At 46.5% G+C, this 17,515-nt stretch overlaps 1 non-coding gene across 1 annotated transcript; it reads right to left on the bottom strand.

Annotated features, from left to right (window-relative positions):
- Positions 1-15,830: 15,830 nt before the first annotated feature.
- Positions 15,831-15,902, bottom strand: TRNAH-GUG (transfer RNA histidin (anticodon GUG)). Its single transcript has one exon. It is a non-coding gene; the product is annotated as a tRNA-His (tRNA).
- Positions 15,903-17,515: the final 1,613 nt, after the last annotated feature.

Here is a 17,515-nt window from a genome sequence, read left to right as displayed (position 1 = left end):
CATTTAGTTGGAAATGATTTTCCCATTATCCCCAAAAACTCCTCACTGTGTCTAAGAACGCTTTTTTTCACAGGACAATACAGATCAGATTGACTTGAAAGGTCCTTTCACGCGACTACAGAATGCCTCTCATTCCACTAAAAGATACGCCAGTGCCTACAATAGCCTAGGACTAGACTATGAGTCCCAATGTAGAAAGACCACAAGTCCAAAGATATGCCTGTTTATTTAAACATCTGTATTATCATCAGCGTGTGACTGTAAAGGCGGGACCTCGCGCTCTCTGTAACGCGCTCCATTGGCAACATCAGTTAAATGTCGTTGGTTCAATCCCTCGCGGATGTTGTTTTTATTCACATTTGTAACTGGGAAATACTGTCGCTGCAATACATATGTCTTAATCAAGCTAGTGGTTATTGACGTAAATGGCAGTGTTATAATGTTTCATGTACTGCAAATGTCACCACATAATGCGCTCTTAATTAGATTTGGTTGAAATACATTACAGTCACCCAATGAAAAAGTGTGCAAAGAGCATTAAAGAAACAAAAGGTTCAGAACAGTAACAGGACATATCGAATTGTTTCAGTCCTCCACAGAGTTTGACAATGTATTAATGGAAATTCTAAAATATCTGCCCAACCGCCGTGACATTGCCTCACCGCAATGCCGTGACTCGGATTCGAACCGAGGTTGCTGCGGCCACAAAGCAGAGTACTAACCACTATACGATCACAGCGAGCTACTTGGGCTGCTACAATGTGACGCTCCACCTCTATCATAAGCTGTACTCCATCTGTGATGTCATGACTCATGTTTGAATTAAAGGTTGGTTGTGATGTTATCCATGAGAATAAGTGGACACCTGATCCCCAGTCACTTATTTAAGATCTCAATAATCAAGTCAGAATCCAAATGAAAGTCATCAAAGTGGAGCCAATTAGAAATAATACAGTTACAGAAACCTGGCAATGGTGCGGCAGCCAGGGCCGATAATGGCCCGCCAGCCTGAGAGCAGGAAAGTGTGAGAGCATTGATCGTCTTGTGAGAGTTTACAGCTGTTATTGACCCTGTCCCCTTCCATTGCAGAGTTTTCTCCCTATAAGAAGTGCAGAGGCTCCCTCCGGGGTGCTAATAGTACATTTATTTTTTTGAGCAGGAGAAGTGCTCTTCACCAATTGCACGTGCCAAATCACCCGAAGGCCACCACCATAAAATTCAGGCATTCATGTTCATGCGTCCTCCATGTTATGTCCTTATAAAGGGATGCATGTTCATGATGACTCCATGTCACACCTGCATACAAGGATGCATGTTCATGCCGCCTCGTTCTCTTGGCTTCATACAGGGATTTTATCTCCTCCCTGTCTCACCCTCATGCAGGGATGCATGACCAATGCTCCTTCCCTTCTCGCCCGCATACATGGATGCACGTTCATGTTTCCTCGTTCTCTCGGCTTCATACGGGGATCATATCTCCTCCCTGTCTCACCCTCATGCAGGGATGCATGACCAATGCTCCTTCCTGTCTCGCCCGCATACATGGATGCACGTTCACGCCTCCTCCTTCTCTCGGCTTCATACGGGGATCATATCTCCTCCCTGTCTCACCCTCATGCAGGGATGCATGACCAATGCTCCTTCCCTTCTCGCCTGCATACATGGATGCACGTTCACGCCTCCTCCTTCTCTCGGCTTCATACGGGGATCATATCTCCTCAATGTCTCACCCTCATGCAGGGATGCATGACCAATGCTCCTTCCCTTCTCGCCTGCATACATGGATGCACGTTCACGCCTCCTCCTTCTCTCGGCTTCATACAGGGATCATATCTCCTCCCTGTCTCACCCTCATGCAGGGATGCATGACCAATGCTCCTTCCTGTCTCGCCCGCATACATGGATGCACGTTCACGCCTCCTCCTTCTCTCGGCTTCATACGGGGATCATATCTCCTCCCTGTCTCACCCTCATGCAGGGATGCATGACCAATGCTCCTTCCCTTCTCGCCTGCATACATGGATGCACGTTCACGCCTCCTCCTTCTCTCGGCTTCATACGGGGATCATATCTCCTCAATGTCTCACCCTCACTTCCAACATGTGTAACTTCTTGTTCTCTTTGACGTCTGGGGCATGCTCTAGATGTCGCCCACCTGCAAGGTGCTATGGAAAGCACTTTTCCACATTGGACGTGCTATATTAACCCCCTCTCCCCAAATACAATAAAAATAAAGAAATATATGTGCTTCCATAATGTCTACCTTCTAATGTTTCATATGTGTAAGCACATTGTCCTCCTCCTGACCACATTCTAAAACTATGTGCATATTGTTCCTTCCATAAACTGTCACTTCCTTGGCCCTTTATTTATAATGACTGTTATACTCTCTCTCTTTCCGCCACAGTATAAAAAAGCCTAGCACACCTCATGATTGGACTAAGAAATTCCTGTCATTTAGTTGGAAATGATTTTCCCATTATCCCCAAAAACTCCTCACTGTGTCTAAGAACGCTTTTTTTCACAGGACAATACAGATCAGATTGACTTGAAAGGTCCTTTCACGCGACTACAGAATGCCTCTCATTCCACTAAAAGATACGCCAGTGCCTACAATAGCCTAGGACTAGACTATGAGTCCCAATGTAGAAAGACCACAAGTCCACAGATATGCCTGTTTATTTAAACATCTGTATTATCATCAGCGTGTGACTGTAAAGGCGGGACCTCGCGCTCTCTGTAACGCGCTCCATTGGCAACATCAGTTAAATGTCGTTGGTTCAATCCCTCCCGGATGTTGTTTTTATTCCCATTTGTAACTGGGAAATACTGTCGCTGCAATACATATGTCTTAATCAAGCTAGTGGTTATTGACGTAAATGGCAGTGTTATAATGTTTCATGTACTGCAAATGTCACCACATAATGCGCTCTTAATTAGATTTGGTTGAAATACATTACAGTCACCCGATGAAAAAGTGTGCAAAGAGCATTAAAGAAACAAAAGGTTCATAACAGTAACAGGACATATCGAATTGTTTCAGTCCTCCACAGAGATTGCCAATGTATTAATGGAAATTCTAAAATATCTGCCCAACTGCCGTGACATTGCCTCACCGCAATGCCGTGACTCGGATTCGAAACGAGGTTGCAGCGGCCACAACGCAGAGTACTAACCACTATATGATCACGGCGAGCTACTTGGGCTGCTACAATGTGACGTTCCACCTCTATCATAAGCTGTACTCCATCTGTGATGTCATGACTCATGTTTGAATTAAAGGTTGGTTGTGATGTTATCCATGAGAATAAGTGGACACCTGATCCCCAGTCACTTATTTAAGATCTCAATAATCAAGTCAGAATCCAAATGAAAGTCATCAAAGTGGAGCCAATTAGAAATAATACAGTTACACAAACCTGGCAATGGTGCGGCAGCCAGGGCCGATAATGGCCCGCCGCCCTGAGAGCAGGAAAGTGTGAGAGCAGTGATGGTCTTGTGAGAGTTTACAGCTGTTATTGACCCTGTCCCCTTCCATTGCAGAGTTTTCTCCCTATAAGAAGTGCAGAGGCTCCCTCCGGGGTGCTAATAGTACATTTATTTTTTTGCGCAGGAGAAGTGCTCTTCACCAATTGCACGTGCCAAATCACCCGAAGGCCACCACCATAAAATTCAGGCATTCATGTTCATGCGTCCTCCATGTTATGTCCTTATAAAGGGATGCATGTTCATGATGACTCCATGTCACACCTGCATACAAGGATGCATGTTCATGCCGCCTCGTTCTCTTGGCTTCATACAGGGATTGTATCTCCTCCCTGTCTCACCCTCATGCAGGGATGCATGACCAATGCTCCTTCCCTTCTCACCCGCATACATGGATGCACGTTCATGTCTCCTCGTTCTCTCGGCTTCATACGGGGATTTTATCTCCTCCCTGTCTCACCCTCAGGAAGGGATGCATGACCAATGCTCCTTCCCGTCTCGCCCGCATACATGGATGCACGTTCACGCCTCCTCCTTCTCTCTGCTTCATACGGGGATCATATCTCCTCCCTTTCTCACCCTCATGCAGGGATGCATGACCAATGCTCCTTCCTGTCTCGCCCGCATACATGGATGCACGTTCACGCCTCCTCCTTCTCTCGGCTTCATACGGGGATCATATCTCCTCCCTGTCTCACCCTCATGCAGGGATGCATGACCAATGCTCCTTCCCTTCTCGCCTGCATACATGGATGCACGTTCACGCCTCCTCCTTCTCTCGGCTTCATACGGGGATCATATCTCCTCCCTGTCTCACCCTCATGCAGGGATGCATGACCAACACTCCTTCCTGTCTCGCCCGCATACATGGATGCACGTTCACGCCTCCTCCTTCTCTCGGCTTCATACGGGGATCATATCTCCTCCCTGTCTCACCCTCATGCAGGGATGCATGCCCAATGCTCCTTCCCTTCTCGCCTGCATACATGGATGCACGTTCACGCCTCCTCCTTCTCTCGGCTTCATACGGGGATCATATCTCCTCCCTGTCTCACTCTCATGCAGGGATGCATGACCAATGCTCCTTCCTGTCTCGCCCGCATACATGGATGCACGTTCACGCCTCCTCCTTCTCTCGGCTTCATACGGGGATCATATCTCCTCCCTGTCTCACCCTCATGCAGGGATGCATGACCAATGCTCCTTCCCTTCTCGCCTGCATACATGGATGCACGTTCATGCCTCCTCCTTCTCTCGGCTTCATACGGGGATCATATCTCCTCAATGTCTCACCCTCACTTCCAACATGTGTAACTTCTTGTTCTCTTTGACTTCTGGGGCATGGGTGGCTACTGCACAGCTCTAGATGTCGCCCACCTGCAAGGTGCTATGGAAAGCACTTTTCCACATTGGACGTGCTATATTAACCCCCTCTCCCCAAATACAATAGAAATAAAGAAATATATGTGCTTCCATAATGTCTACCTTATAATGTTTCATATGTGTAAGCACATTGTCCTCCTCCTGACCACATTCTAAAACTATGTGCAAATTGTTCCTTCCATAAACTGTCACTTCCTTGGCCCTTTATTTATAATGACTGTTATACTCTCTCTCTTTCCGCCACAGTATAAAAAAGCCTAGCACACCTCATGATTGGACTAAGAAATACCTGTCATTTAGTTGGAAATGATTTTCCCATTATCCCCAAAAACTCTTCACTGTGTCGAAGAACGCTTTTTTTCACAGGACAATACAGATCAGATTGACTTGAAAGGCCCTTTCACGCGACTACAGAATGCCTCTCATTCCACTAAAAGATACGCCAGTGCCTACAATAGCCTAGGACTAGACTATGAGTCCCAATGTAGAAAGACCACAAGTCCACAGATATGCCTGTTTATTTAAACATCTGTATTATCATCAGTGTGTGACTGTAAAGGCGGGACCTCGCGCTCTCTGTAACGCGCTCCATTGGCAACATCAGTTAAATGTCGTTGGTTCAATCCCTCGCGGATGTTGTTTTTATTCCCATTTGTAACTGGGAAATACTGTCGCTGCAATACATATGTCTTAATCAAGCTAGTGGTTATTGACGTAAATGGCAGTGTTATAATGTTTCATGTACTGCAAATGTCACCACATAATGCGCTCTTAATTAGATTTGGTTGAAATACATTACAGTCACCCGATGGAAAAGTGTGCAAAGAGCATTAAAGAAACAAAAGGTTCATAACAGTAACAGGACATATCGAATTGTTTCAGTCCTCCACAGAGATTGCCAATGTATTAATGGAAATTCTAAAATATCTGCCCAACTGCTGTGACATTGCCTCACCGAAATGCCGTGACTCGGATTCGAACCGAGGTTGCTGCGGCCACAACGCAGAGTACTAACCACTATACGATCACAACGAGCTACTTGGGCTGCTACAATGTGACGTTCCACCTCTATCATAAGCTGTACTCCATCTGTGATGTCATGACTCATGTTTGAATTAAAGGTTGGTTGTGATGTTATCCATGAGAATAAGTGGACACCTGATCCCCAGTCACTTATTTAAGATCTCAATAATCAAGTCAGAATCCAAATGAAAGTCATCAAAGTGGAGCCAATTAGAAATAATATAGTTACACAAACCTGGCAATGGTGCAGAAGCCAGGGCCGATAATGGCCCGCCAGCCTGAGAGCAGGAAAGTGTGAGAGCAGTGATGGTCTTGTGAGAGTTTACAGCTGTTATTGACCCTGTCCCCTTCCATTGCAGAGTTTTCTCCCTATAAGAAGTGCAGAGGCTCCCTCCGGGGTGCTAATAGTAAATTTATTTTTTTGCGCAGGAGAAGTGCTCTTCACCAATTGCACGTGCCAAATCACCCGAAGGCCACCACCATAAAATTCAGGCATTCATGTTCATGCGTCCTCCATGTTATGTCCTTATAAAGGGATGCATGTTCATGATGACTCCATGTCACACCTGCATACAAGGATGCATGTTCATGCCGCCTCGTTCTCTTGGCTTCATACAGGGATTTTATCTCCTCCCTGTCTCACCCTCATGCAGGGATGCATGACCAATGCTCCTTCCCTTCTCGCCTGCATACATGGATGCACATTCATGTCTCCTCGTTCTCTCGGCTTCATACAGGGATTTTATCTCCTCCCTGTCTCACCCTCAGGAAGGGATGCATGACCAATGCTCCTTCCCGTCTCGCCCACATACATGGATGCACGTTCACGCCTCCTCCTTCTCTCGGCTTGATACGGGGATCATATCTCCTCCCTGTCTCACCCTCATGCAGGGATGCATGACCAATGCTCCTTCCTGTCTCGCCCGCATACATGGATGCACGTTCACGCCTCCTCCTTCTCTCGGCTTCATACGGGGATCATATCTCCTCCCTGTCTCACCCTCATGCAGGGATGCATGACCAATGCTCCTTCCCTTCTCGCCTGCATACATGGATGCACGTTCACGCCTCCTCCTTCTCTCGGCTTCATACGGGGATCATATCTCCTCCCTCTCCCACCCTCATGCAGGGATGCATGACCAATGCTCCTTCCTGTCTCGCCCGCATACATGGATGCACGTTCACGCCTTCTCCTTCTCTCGGCTTCATACGGGGATCATATCTCCTCCCTGTCTCACCCTCATGCAGGGATGCATGACCAATGCTCCTTCCCTTCTCGCCTGCATACATGGATGCACGTTCATGCCTCCTCCTTCTCTCGGCTTCATACGGGGATCATATCTCCTCAATGTCTCACCCTCACTTCCAACCTTTGTAACTTCTTGTTCTCTTTGACGTCTGGGGCATGGGTGGCTACTGCACAGCTCTAGATGTCGCCCACCTGCAAGGTGTTATGGAAAGCACTTTTCCACATTGGACGTGCTATATTAACCCCCTCTCCCCAAATACAATAAAAATAAAGAAATATATGTGCTTCCATAATGTGTACCTTCTAATGTTTCATATGTGTAAGCACATTGTCCTCCTCCTGACCACATTCTAAAACGATGTGCAAATTGTTCCTTCCATAAACTGTCACTTCCTTGGCCCTTTATTTATAATGACTGTTATACTCTCTCTCTTTCCGCCACAGTATAAAAAAGCCTAGCACACCTCATGATTGGACTAAGAAATTCCTGTCATTTAGTTGGAAATGATTTTCCCATTATCCCCAAAAACTCCTCACTGTGTCTAAGAACGCTTTTTTTCACAGGACAATACAGATCAGATTGACTTGAAAGGTCCTTTCACGCGACTACAGAATGCCTCTCATTCCACTAAAAGATACGCCAGTGCCTACAATAGCCTAGGACTAGACTATGAGTCCCAATGTAGAAAGACCACAAGTCCACAGATATGCCTGTTTATTTAAACATCTGTATTATCATCAGCGTGTGACTGTAAAGGCGGGACCTCGCGCTCTCTGTAACGCGCTCCATTGGCAACATCAGTTAAATGTCGTTGGTTCAATCCCTCGCGGATGTTGTTTTTATTCCCATTTGTAACTGGGAAATACTGTCGCTGCAATACATATGTCTTAATCAAGCTAGTGGTTATTGACGTAAATGGCAGTGTTATAATGTTTCATGTACTGCAAATGTCACCACATAATGCGCTCTTAATTAGATTTGGTTGAAATACATTACAGTCACCCGATGAAAAAGTGTGCAAAGAGCATTAAAGAAACAAAAGGTTCATAACAGTAACAGGACATATCGAATTGTTTCAGTCCTCCACAGAGATTGCCAATGTATTAATGGAAATTCTAAAATATCTGCCCAACTGCAGTGACATTGCCTCACCGCAATGCTGTGACTCGGATTCGAACCGAGGTTGCTGCGACCACAACACAGAGTACTAACCACTATAAGATCACGGCGAGCTACTTGGGCTGCTAAAACGCTAAGTTCCACCTCTATCATAAGCTGTACTCCATCTGTGATTTCATGACTCATGTTTGAATTAAAGGTTGGTTGTGATGTTATCCATGAGAATAAGTGGACACCTGATTCCCAGTCACTTATTTAAGATCTCAATAATCAAGTCAGAATCCAAATGAAAGTCATCAAAGTGGAGCCAATTAGAAATAATATAGTTGCACAAACCTGGCAATGGTGCGGCAGCCAGGGCCGATAATGGCCCGCCAGCCTGAGAGCAGGAAAGTGTGGGAGCAGTGATGGTCTTGTGAGAGTTTACAGCTGTTATTGACCCTGTCCCCTTCCATTGCAGAGTTTTCTCCCTATAAGAAGTGCAGAGGCTCCCTCCGGGGTGCTAATGGTAAATTTATTTTTTTGCGCAGGAGAAGTGCTCTTCACAAATTGCACGTGCCAAATCACCTGAAGGCCACCACCATAAAATTCAGGTATTCATGTTCATGCGTCCTCCATGTTATGTCCTTATAAAGGGATGCATGTTCATGATGACTCCATGTCACACCTGCATACAAGGATGCATGTTCATGCCGCCTCGTTCTCTTGGCTTCATACAGGGATTTTATCTCCTCCCTGTCTCACCCTCATGCAGGGATGCATGACCAATGCTCCTTCCCTTCTCGCCTGCATACATGGATGCACATTCATGTCTCCTCGTTCTCTCTGCTTCATACAGGGATTTTATCTCCTCCCTGTCTCACCCTCAGGAAGGGATGCATGACCAATGCTCCTTCCCGTCTCACCCGCATACATGGATGCACGTTCACGCCTCCTCCTTCTCTCGGCTTCATACGGGGATCATATCTCCTCCCTGTCTCACCCTCATGCAGGGATGCATGACCAATGCTCCTTCCTGTCTCGCCCACATACATGGATGCACGTTCACGCCTCCTCCTTCTCTCGGCTTCATACGGGGATCATATCTCCTCCCTGTCTCACCCTCATGCAGGGATGCATGACCAATGCTCCTTCCCTTCTCGTCTGCATACATGGATGCACGTTCACGCCTCCTCCTTCTCTCGGCTTCATACAGGGATCATATCTCCTCCCTGTCTCACCCTCATGCAGGGATGCATGACCAATGCTCCTTCCTGTCTCGCCCGTATACATGGATGCACGTTCATGCCTCCTCCTTCTCTCGGCTTCATACGGGGATCATATCTCCTCCCTGTCTCACCCTCATGCAGGGATGCATGACCAATGCTCCTTCCCTTCTCGCCTGCATACATGGATGCACGTTCATGCCTCCTCCTTCTCTCGGCTTCATACGGGGATCATATCTCCTCAATGTCTCACCCTCACTTCCAACATGTGTAACTTCTTGTTCTCTTTGACGTCTGGGGCATGGGTGGCTACTGCACAGCTCTAGATGTCGCCCACCTGCAAGGTGCTATGGAAAGCACTTTTCCACATTGGACGTGCTATATTAACCCTCTCTCCCCAAATACAATAAAAATAAAGAAATATATGTGCTTCCATAATGTCTACCTTCTAATGTTTCATATGTGTAAGCACATTGTCCTCCTCCTGACCACATTCTAAAACTATGTGCAAATTGTTCCTTCCATAAACTGTCACTTCCTTGGCCCTTTATTTATAATGACTGTTATACTCTCTCTCTCTTTCCACCACAGTATAAAAAAGCCTAGCACACCTCATGATTGGACTAAGAAATTCCTGTCATTTAGTTGGAAATGATTTTCCCATTATCCCCAAAAACTCCTCACTGTGTCTAAGAACGCTTTTTTTCACAGGACAATACAGATCAGATTGACTTGAAAGGTCCTTTCACGCGACTACAGAATGCCTCTCATTCCACTAAAAGATACGCCAGTGCCTACAATAGCCTAGGACTAGACTATGAGTCCCAATGTAGAAAGACCACAAGTCCACAGATATGCCTGTTTATTTAAACATCTGTATTATCATCAGCGTGTGACTGTAAAGGCGGGACCTCGCGCTCTCTGTAACGCGCTCCATTGGCAACATCAGTTAAATGTCGTTGGTTCAATCCCTCGCGGATGTTGTTTTTATTCCCATTTGTAACTGGGAAATACTGTCGCTGCAATACATATGTCTTAATCAAGCTAGTGGTTGTTGACGTAAATGGCAGTGTTATAATGTTTCATGTACTGCAAATGTCACCACATAATGCGCTCTTAATTAGATTTGGTTGAAATACATTACAGTCACCCGATGAAAAAGTGTGCAAAGAGCATTAAAGAAACAAAAGGTTCATAACAGTAACAGGACATATCGAATTGTTTCAGTCCTCCACAGAGATTGCCAATGTATTAATGGAAATTCTAAAATATCTGCCCAACTGCAGTGACATTGCCTCACCGCAATGCTGTGATTCGGATTCGAACCGAGGTTGCTGCGACCACAACACAGAGTACTAACCACTATAAGATCACGGCGAGCTACTTGGGCTGCTAAAATGCGAAGTTCCACCTCTATCATAAGCTGTACTCCATCTGTGATTTCATGACTCATGTTTGAATTAAAGGTTGGTTGTGATGTTATCCATGAGAATAAGTGGGCACCTGATCCCCAGTCACTTATTTAAGATCTCAATAATCAAGTCAGAATCCAAATGAAAGTCATCAAAGTGGAGCCAATTAGAAATAATATAGTTACACAAACCTGGCAATGGTGCGGCAGCCAGGGCCGATAATGGCCCGCCAGCCTGAGAGCAGGAAAGTGTGAGAGCAGTGATGGTCTTGTGAGAGTTTACAGCTGTTATTGACCCTGTCCCCTTCCATTGCAGAGTTTTCTCCCTATAAGAAGTGCAGAGGCTCCCTCCTGGGTGCTAATAGTAAATTTATTTTTTTGCGCAGGAGAAGTGCTCTTCACCAATTGCACGTGCCAAATCACCCGAAGGCCACCACCATAAAATTCAGGCATTCATGTTCATGCGTCCTCCATGTTATGTCCTTATAAAGGGATGCATGTTCATGATGACTCCATGTCACACCTGCATACAAGGATGCATGTTCATGCCGCCTCGTTCTCTTGGCTTCATACAGGGATTTTATCTCCTCCCTGTCTCACCCTCATGCAGGGATGCATGACCAATGCTCCTTCCCTTCTCGCCCGCATACATGGATGCACGTTCATGTCTCCTCGTTCTCTCTGCTTCATACGGGGATTTTATCTCCTCCCTGTCTCACCCTCAGGAAGGGATGCATGACCAATGCTCCTTCCCGTCTCGCCCGCATACATGGATGCACGTTCACGCCTCCTCCTTCTCTCGGCTTCATACGGGGATCATATCTCCTCCCTGTCTCACCCTCATGCAGGGATGCATGACCAATGCTCCTTCCTGTCTCGCCCGCATACATGGATGCACGTTCACGCCTCCTCCTTCTCTCGGCTTCATACGGGGATCATATCTCCTCCCCGTCTCACCCTCATGCAGGGATGCATGACCAATGCTCCTTCCCTTCTCGCCTGCATACATGGATGCACGTTCACGCCTCCTCCTTCTCTCAGCTTAATACAGGGATCATATCTCCTCCCTGTCTCACCCTCATGCAGGGATGCATGACCAATGCTCCTTCCCTTCTCGTCTGCATACATGGATGCACGTTCACGCCTCCTCCTTCTCTCGGCTTCATACAGGGATCATATCTCCTCCCTGTCTCACCCTCATGCAGGGATGCATGACCAATGCTCCTTCCTGTCTCGCCCGTATACATGGATGCACGTTCATGCCTCCTCCTTCTCTTGGCTTCATACGGGGATCATATCTCCTCCCTGTCTCACCCTCATGCAGGGATGCATGACCAATGCTCCTTCCCTTCTCGCCTGCATACATGGATGCACGTTCATGCCTCCTCCTTCTCTCGGCTTCATACGGGGATCATATCTCCTCAATGTCTCACCCTCACTTCCAACATGTGTAACTTCTTGTTCTCTTTGACGTCTGGGGCATGGGTGGCTACTGCACAGCTCTAGATGTCGCCCACCTGCAAGGTGCTATGGAAAGCACTTTTCCACATTGGACGTGCTATATTAACCCCCTCTCCCCAAATACAATAAAAATAAAGAAATATATGTGCTTCCATAATGTCTACCTTCTAATGTTTCATATGTGTAAGCACATTGTCCTCCTCCTGACCACATTCTAAAACTATGTGCAAATTGTTCCTTCCATAAACTGTCACTTCCTTGGCCCTTTATTTATAATGACTGTTATACTCTCTCTCTCTTTCCGCCACAGTATAAAAAAGCCTAGCACACCTCATGATTGGACTAAGAAATTCCTGTCATTTAGTTGGAAATGATTTTCCCATTATCCCCAAAAACTCCTCACTGTGTCTAAGAACGCTTTTTTTCACAGGACAATACAGATCAGATTGACTTGAAAGGTCCTTTCACGCGACTACAGAATGCCTCTCATTCCACTAAAAGATACGCCAGTGCCTACAATAGCCTAGGACTAGACTATGAGTCCCAATGTAGAAAGACCACAAGTCCACAGATATGCCTGTTTATTTAAACATCTGTATTATCATCAGCGTGTGACTGTAAAGGCGGGACCTCGCTCTCTCTGTAACGCGCTCCATTGGCAACATCAGTTAAATGTCGTTGGTTCAATCCCTCGCGGATGTTGTTTTTATTCCCATTTGTAACTGGGAAATACTGTCGCTGCAATACATATGTCTTAATCAAGCTAGTGGTTATTGACGTAAATGGCAGTGTTATAATGTTTCATGTACTGCAAATGTCACCACATAATGCGCTCTTAATTAGATTTGGTTGAAATACATTACAGTCACCCGATGAAAAAGTGTGCAAAGAGCATTAAAGAAACAAAAGGTTCATAACAGTAACAGGACATCGAATTGTTTCAGTCCTCCACAGAGATTGCCAATGTATTAATGGAAATTCTAAAATATCTGCCCAACTGCCGTGACATTGCCTCACCGCAATGCCGTGACTCGGATTCGAACCGAGGTTGCTGCGACCACAACACAGAGTACTAACCACTATACGATCACAGCGAGCTACTTGGGCTGCTACAATGTGACGTTCCACCTCTATCATAAGCTGTACTCCATCTGTGATGTCATGACTCATGTTTGAATTAAAGGTTGGTTGTGATGTTATCCATGAGAATAAGTGGACACCTGATCCCCAGTCACTTATTTAAGATCTCAATAATCAAGTCAGAATCCAAATGCAAGTCATCAAAGTGGAGCCAATTACAAATAATATAGTTACACAAACCTGGCAATGGTGCGGCAGCCAGGGCCGATAATGGCCCGCCAGCCTGAGAGCAGGAAAGTGTGAGAGCAGTGATGGTCTTGTGAGAGTTTACAGCTGTTATTGACCCTGTCCCCTTCCATTGCAGAGTTTTCTCCCTATAAGAAGTGCAGAGGCTCCCTCCGGGGCGCTAATAGTACATTTATTTTTTTGCACAGGAGAAGTGCTCTTCGCCAATTGCACGTGCCAAATCACCCGAAGGCCACCACCATAAAATTCAGGCATTCATGTTCATGCGTCCTCCATGTTATGTCCTTATAAAGGGATGCATGTTCATGATGACTCCATGTCACACCTGCATACAAGGATGCATGTTCATGCCGCCTCGTTCTCTTGGCTTCATACAGGGATTTTATCTCCTCCCTGTCTCACCCTCATGCAGGGATGCATGACCAATGCTCCTTCCCTTCTCGCCTGCATACATGGATGCACGTTCATGTCTCCTCGTTCTCTCTGCTTCATACGGGGATTTTATCTCCTCCCTGTCTCACCCTCAGGAAGGGATGCATGACCAATGCTCCTTCCCGTCTCGCCCGCATACATGGATGCACGTTCACGCCTCCTCCTTCTCTCGGCTTCATACGGGGATCATATCTCCTCCCTGTCTCACCCTCATGCAGGGATGCATGACCAATGCTCCTTCCTGTCTCGCCCGCATACATGGATGCACGTTCACGCCTCCTCCTTCTCTCGGCTTCATACGGCGATCATATCTCCTCCCTGTCTCACCCTCATGCAGGGATGCATGACCAATGCTCCTTCCCTTCTCGTCTGCATACATGGATGCACGTTCACGCCTCCTCCTTCTCTCGGCTTCATACGGGGATCATATCTCCTCCCTGTCTCACCCTCATGCAGGGATGCATGACCAACGCTCCTTCCTGTCTCGCCCGCATACGTGGATGCACGTTCACGCCTCCTCCTTCTCTCGGCTTCAGACGGGGATCATATCTCCTCCCTGTCTCACCCTCATGCAGGGATGCATGACCAATGCTCCTTCCCTTCTCGCCTGCATACATGGATGCACGTTCACGCCTCCTCCTTCTCTCGGCTTCATACGGGGATCATATCTCCTCAATGTCTCACCCTCACTTCCAACATGTGTAACTTCTTGTTCTCTTTGACGTCTGGGGCATGGGTGGCTACTGCACAGCTCTAGATGTCGCCCACCTGCAAGGTGCTATGGAAAGCACTTTTCCACATTGGACGTGCTATATTAACCCCCTCTCCCCAAATACAATAAAAATAAAGAAATATATGTGCTTCCATAATGTCTACCTTCTAATGTTTCATATGTGTAAGCACATTGTCCTCCTCCTGACCACATTCTAAAACTATGTGCAAATTGTTCCTTCCATAAACTGTCACTTCCTTGGCCCTTTATTTATAATGACTGTTATACTCTCTCTCTTTCCGCCACAGTATAAAAAAGCCTAGCACACCTCATGATTGGACTAAGAAATTCCTGTCATTTAGTTGGAAATGATTTTCCCATTATCCCCAAAAACTCCTCACTGTGTCTAAGAACGCTTTTTTTCACAGGACAATACAGATCAGATTGACTTGAAAGGTCCTTTCACGCGACTACAGAATGCCTCTCATTCCACTAAAAGATACGCCAGTGCCTACAATAGCCTAGGACTAGACTATGAGTCCCAATGTAGAAAGACCACAAGTCCACAGATATGCCTGTTTATTTAAACATCTGTATTATCATCAGCGTGTGACTGTAAAGGCGGGACCTCGCGCTCTCTGTAACGCGCTCCATTGGCAACATCAGTTAAATGTCGTTGGTTCAATCCCTCGCGGATGTTGTTTTTATTCCCATTTGTAACTGGGAAATACTGTCGCTGCAATACATATGTCTTAATCAAGCTAGTGGTTATTGACGTAAATGGCAGTGTTATAATGTTTCATGTACTGCAAATGTCACCACATAATGCGCTCTTAATTAGATTTGGTTGAAATACATTACAGTCACCCGATGAAAAAGTGTGCAGAGAGCATTAAAGAAACAAAAGGTTCATAACAGTAACAGGACATATCGAATTGTTTCAGTCCTCCACAGAGATTGCCAATGTATTAATGGAAATTCTAAAATATCTGCCCAACTGCCGTGACATTGCCTCACCGCAATGCCGTGACTCGGATTCGAACCGAGGTTGCTGCGGCCACAACGCAGGGTACTAACCACTATACTATCACAGCGAGCTACTTGGGCTGCTACCATGTGACGTTCCAACTCTATCATAAGCTGTACTCCATCTGTGATGTCATGACTCATGTTTGAATTAAAGGTTGGTTGTGATGTTATCCATGAGAATAAGTGGACACCTGATCCCCAGTCACTTATTAAAGATCTCAATAATCAAGTCAGAATCCAAATGAAAGTCATCAAAGTGGAGCCAATTAGAAATAATATAGTTACACAAACCTGGCAATGGTGCGGCAGCCAGGGCCGATAATGGCCCGCCAGCCTGAGAGCAGGAAAGTGTGAGAGCAGTGATGGTCTTGTGAGAGTTTACAGCTGTTATTGACCCTGTCCCCTTCCATTGCAGAGTTTTCTCCCTATAAGAAGTGCAGAGGCTCCCTCCGGGTGCTAATAGTAAATTTATTTTTTTGCGCAGGAGAAGTGCTCTTCACCAATTGCACGTGCCAAATCACCCGAAGGCCACCACCATAAAATTCAGGCATTCATGTTCATGCGTCCTCCATGTTATGTCCTTATAAAGGGATGCATGTTCATGATGACTCCATGTCACACCTGCATACAAGGATGCATGTTCATGCCGCCTCGTTCTCTTGGCTTCATACAGGGATTTTATCTCCTCCCTGTCTCACCCTCATGCAGGGATGCATGACCAATGCTCCTTCCCTTCTCGCCCGCATACATGGATGCACGTTCATGTCTCTTCGTTCTCTCTGCTTCATACGGGGATTTTATCTCCTCCCTGTCTCACCCTCAGGAAGGGATGCATGACCAATGCTCCTTCCCGTCTCGCCCGCATACATGGATGCACGTTCACGCCTCCTCCTTCTCTCTGCTTCATACGGGGATCATATCTCCTCCCTGTCTCACCCTCATGCAGGGATGCATGACCAATGCTCCTTCCTGTCTCGCCCGCATACATGGATGCACGTTCACGCCTCCTCCTTCTCTCGTCTTCATACGGGGATCATATCTCCTCCCTGTCTCACCCTCATGCAGGGATGCATGACCAATGCTCCTTCCCTTCTCGCCTGCATACATGGATGCACGTTCACGCCTCCTCCTTCTCTCGGCTTCAAAAGGGGATCATATCTCCTCCCTGTCTCACCCTCATGCAGGGATGCATGACCAACGCTCCTTCCTGTCTCGCCCGCATACATGGATGCACGTTCACGCCTCCTCCTTCTCTCGGCTTCATACGGGGATCATATCTCCTCCCTGTCTCACCCTCATGCAGGGATGCATGACCAATGCTCCTTCCCTTCTCGCCTGCATACATGGATGCACGTTCACGCCTCCTCCTTCTCTCGGCTTCATACGGGGATCATATCTCCTCAATGTCTCACCCTCACTTCCAACATGTGTAACTTCTTGTTCTCTTTGACGTCTGGGGCATGGGTGGCTACTGCACAGCTCTAGATGTCGCCCACCTGCAAGGTGCTATGGAAAGCACTTTTCCACATTGGACGTGCTATATTAACCCCCTCTCCCCAAATACAATAAAAATAAAGAAATATATGTGCTTCCATAATGTCTACCTTCTAATGTTTCATATGTGTAAGCAATTGTCCTCCTCCTGACCACATTCTAAAACTATGTGCAAATTGTTCCT

Source organism: Ambystoma mexicanum (genome assembly GCF_040938575.1).
Source record: "Ambystoma mexicanum isolate Mex_15411 chromosome 12 unlocalized genomic scaffold, UKY_AmexF1_1 Mex_chr12_unloc.1, whole genome shotgun sequence".
In the NCBI taxonomy this organism is placed as follows: Eukaryota; Metazoa; Chordata; class Amphibia; order Caudata; family Ambystomatidae; genus Ambystoma; species Ambystoma mexicanum.
This window is presented reverse-complemented; position numbering and strand designations above follow the sequence as displayed.